The 4650-nt window shown below is 50.2% G+C and overlaps 1 non-coding gene across 1 annotated transcript; it reads left to right on the forward strand.

Annotated features, from left to right (window-relative positions):
• The first annotated feature begins 3444 nt into the window (after positions 1-3444).
• On the forward strand, positions 3445-3516 carry TRNAT-CGU. Its single transcript has one exon. It is a non-coding gene; the product is annotated as a tRNA-Thr (tRNA).
• The last annotated feature ends 1134 nt before the right edge of the window (positions 3517-4650 follow it).

Consider the following 4650-nt stretch of genomic DNA (forward strand, 5'->3'; position numbering starts at 1 on the left):
TTTGCCAATGCAAAAAGGTCTAAAAATGGCACAGACGTTTAGAAAACAGAAGTCTGATCACATACTTACGGCTGCTCACTCAAGGAGACAAGACCTGGCTCCCAGGCCTACCAGCTGAGAAGTGCACCTGGACAGACCCACTGTGACCCCACCAAGGAGCAACCCAGTGCAGCCTAGGGTTGGCTGTGAGTCACAGCAGAGGGTCGGAGAGCAAAGAATTTTCTTTTCAGGTGCTTTTATAAAACACACTCCTTAGAGCAGTTTTAGGTCGGTAGCCAAATTGAGAGTTCCATATTGCCCCTCCCCCACGCACAGCTTGCCCCACTATCAACATCCCGCACCAGAGTGGTACCTGTTACAGTCGATGAAATGATCCATTTAGAAGGACATGGGCAATGTTCATCCCACAATGGTAAGTGAGAAAAATCTGGACACCATGAAATATACATATCTGAAAATATGCATCTGACCCTCCTGTGTTTCATATACTCGATTTCATCAAACTCACAAGTTTAAAAAGCTATTCTTTTAGGTGCTATTAAAGGGGGAAAAGGCTGATAAGACTCCAACTAATCAGTTGTCGTCCTGATTTTTAATTTGTTGGAATGTGAGGGAAAAAACCTGTGTCCGAAGATAAATACATTACAGTGTGTTTCACACACACAAGAATGTAGGTACTTGTGTTTCTCTCTGGTGGGGAGACCACAGGTCCTTTGAATTCTCCTGTTCGTGCTCTTAAAAACTTGCCTGCTTCTTCAACAAATGGGTGTTGGGAAAGCTGGAGAGCCAAAAGCAAAAAAATGAAGTTGGATACCTACCTTATACCCCATACAAAAATGAGCTCAACATGGAATGAAGACCTAAACATAAGACCTGAATTGATATAGCTCTTAGAAAAAAAGAAAATAGGGGGAAAGTTTCATGACGTTGGATTTGGCAATGATTTCTCGCATGAGACCAAAAGCCCAGGCAACAAGAACAAAAACAGACAAATGGAACTGATGACATCAAACTTAAGACTTCTGTACTGTAAAGGAAGCAATCAACGAATGAAAAATCAACCTACAGAAAGGGAGAAAATATTAGCCAATAATCGAATAAGAGATTAACATCTAGGATATAAAAAGAACTCCTATAACCCAACAATAAAAAAAAAATAACCAGAATAAAAAATTGGCAAAGGACTTGAATAGACATTTCTTCAAAGAAGAGCTACAAATGGCCGGCGAGCATAGGAAAATATGCTCAACATCACAATCAGGAAAATGCCAATCCAACCACAATGAGATACTACCTGATGCCCATTAGGATGGTCACTATAAAAAAAAAATGTATTGGCACAGATGTGAAGAAATTTGAACGCCTGTGCACTGGTAGTGGGAATGTAACATGGTGTAGCCACTATGGAAAACAGTACGGCATTTCCTTGAAAAAATTAAAAATGGAATTACCATAGGATCTGGCAGTGCCACTTCTGGGCTATAGATCCCAAAGAACTGAAGACAGGATCTCATAATTGCATATCCATGTCACCGCAGCACAACTCCCAACAGCAAAGGGGTCAAAGTCACCTAAATGTTCATCGAGGAACGAATGGATTTACAAAACACAGGGAACTATCGTTGAGCTTTAAAAAAAAGGAAATCATGTCCTGCGACAACACGGATGAACCTCGGGCACATTACGCTAAGTGAAATAAGCCAGTAACAAGAAGGCAACTACTTACTGTAGGACTCCACCTATAAGGTACCTTGGGCAGTCAAACTCTGAAACGCAGAAAGTAGAATAGTAGTTGACAGGGGCTGGGAAGCGGTTGGGAAGGGGAGTTACTTACTGTTGGGTGGGTATAGTTTCAACAGAAGTTCCATTTGTTGCACAATAATGTCCACAGGGTAGACACCACACTTTTAGACGGTCAAGATAAAACTGTGTGTGGTTTTGTTTTTTGTGTTTTTTTTTTTTTTAGCACACACAAAAATCGTTTTCCTGGGTTTCCCTAAATCTCCACGCTGTATACTTTTTAAAAAGTTCTATAAATAAGCAAGAATGACTTTGGAGTGGCGGTGGAAGGGTGAGCAATGGTGCCATTGGTCTGATTTGTGTCTCCCTGCCCCCCCCCCCCACCCGCCCTTGCCCGGCGCTGGCCTGCAGGAGGGCTGGAGTTGGCTGCAGTTGGCCATGTCCTGCCCCCAGGAGGAGGGCTCTTCTACCCCCCACCCCCACCCACCTCTCCTGGAACAGACGCTGTGGCCACACCAAAGTCGGACGGAGGGGCGTAACTGCCTTTAAAAAAATTTCTAAACAAAATACAAGATCTACGAAAAAGTATAAAGGATCATAACAAGCACTCATATTCCCACCATTTTAGCTTTTTGCCTCTTTCATAGAATACACAACAAACACTACCAACAAAGTTCCTTTTGTCCCCTATCTCCAGCCAGTCTCCTCCTCTCCTTTATATTTTACTACTTTATACTTGTACCTGCTTTGTACGTCTTTCCCTTTAATAAATGGTTTTATTGTCCGATATCCTGCTTTCTAAAATCACATGTGGTTTTGCGCACTACCTATGCCGACAATCCTTCCTTTGACTCTAGAGCATTCCTTTTTAATAGTGACCCCCTGTTCCCTGGCATGGACAGACTATCAGCTTCATCCAGGTCGCCTCCCAGGTTCACTCCCACTAGCACTGTCGCCACGAACATCCCTGGGGGCATCTTCTTGTGCGCCCACGTCGGTTCCTCCCGGGCAAGGCCATCTTGTCTAAACAGATATTTATCAGGAGTCTCCCGTGCCAGGGTTTGAAGGGCAAGGGCGGAGCGTGAACCAGCCGGGGAAGGTTTTCCTTACCCAGACTGCCGCTCCTGCGGGATTAGCGAAGGAAAGTCACCTCCCCGCTCCCCAGAAGCCTGGCCCTCATCCCCCCACCCGGCTCCCTACATGTTTTTCCAAAGCCGGGACCGTCCACGCCTGCACTGCCCTTCTTGCCCCTTCGGCGCCCGGTATGCTCGGCCCGAAGCCCCGTAGCTGCCCGCGCAACCTGCCGACTCGACGGAAAAGACCCGGCCAAGGTCACACAGCTGGGCGCTCGCGGCCGCGGTATCCGCTTCCGCTCGCGTCGTAGCAAGCATCGGCCGTGGTTTTTCTCCGTCTGGGCTCCCGGTCCCGCCGAAGCCTCTCGCTAATCCCCGGCGGGCCTCCTCCCGGCTTTCCCGGGGAGGAGGGCGGGGCCGGGCCAGAGCGCCGCTAGTTCGGGTCCCGCCGCAGGCAGGACTCCGGCGCCAGGCCCGGCCCGACCGAGCGGCTGGCAGAGCTGGGTCTGCAGGGGCGGGTCTGGAGGGGCGGGCGGGAAGCCGGGGGCGGGGCCGGAGGCGGGGCCATGCGCTTCCTGCGCCTGCGCCGCCTACCCTCCACTGAGAGCTTCCACCGCTCGCTCGGCTGTCAGGCGCGGTGGCCAAGTGGTAAGGCGTCGGTCTCGTAAACCGAAGATCGCGGGTTCGAACCCCGTCCGTGCCTGGGGCTTGAGGTTGGGGCTTGGCGATGGGGGGTCTGTTGTCCCCACGTTCGCCGTCCCTTAGCTGCGCGGCATTTTTTACTTTTCAGATTCCGTCCGGGCGTTCTCCAGCCTGCCCCTCCCCCCAGGCTGTGCAGCGCAGGCCCGGCCAGTTCGCTGGGGCTCGCGGGACCGCTGGTGTGGACGCGCTCCGTCCCTGTCGCGCAGCGCTGCGCTAGTGGCACCGGCGTTCGTCTCTACGGAGCCCCGCTCCCCTTGCCGCCCTACGCCGGCCGGACCTTTATGGGGCCCTTGTGATACCGGTGGGGACACCGAGGCCCCAGGTGGAGAGCCCACGCGAGGCATTGACGTCGCCAGCGGGGGAAGGGGCTCTAGCGTCGCTTGGCTTTGCGTGTCTTAAGGGTGGGAGAACTTTCCAGAGAGGACTTTGGAATTTCTGGACCGGTGTTTTCTGGTTTCTGTTTGTTCCTTGAAAGGTGAGTTATCCACCTGTGCTTACCGTCTGCCTTCTTGTTGAGGAAGCCAGCCACATCGCTCAACTGATGGGCACTTAGTCCTTTCCCAGCTCTTGGGAACTGACAGTTTGAGTCTGGTGCCTGTCTGTGTGATCCGTTCATTCCGGCCCCCTAGCCAGTTATGACACTCCCCAAGTCATCTCTAGGATAAACAGCCCAATTTAATATGACATGATGTTGAGTGCCTCTAATTTCTGAATCACTCAGCCTGTCTCCTTTAATTGTAATCCTCAGCAATGAAAATACTACTCCAGAGATAGTTTCATGAATGGAGCTTAGGCCTCCCTCGTTCCACATCCCATGCTTCTCTTAATGTGACCCCAAATCACATCACCTTTCCAGAGGCCCCTGTCACACAGTTGACCATGGGGACATGGGGAGCTTCCGGTGGACTGAATGTCAGAGTCTCTGAGGGGATGTCTAGGGTTATCAGAAGACAGGATGTGGGGCCCTGGGAACAGGGAAATATATTGATCTTTTCCCTAAGATTCCAATAAACGGAAGAAATGCTCTTGGCTTTTGAAGGGAATGCTGAGCTAGGGATTCGGTGTTGTCGTAGAATTGTCAGTAAATGCAAATTGAGACAGATTCTAGATATTCAGAAATAGGAAGAGGAAAGGT

Source organism: Lynx canadensis, chromosome E1 (assembly GCF_007474595.2).
Source record: "Lynx canadensis isolate LIC74 chromosome E1, mLynCan4.pri.v2, whole genome shotgun sequence".
Taxonomy (NCBI): domain Eukaryota; kingdom Metazoa; phylum Chordata; class Mammalia; order Carnivora; family Felidae; genus Lynx; species Lynx canadensis.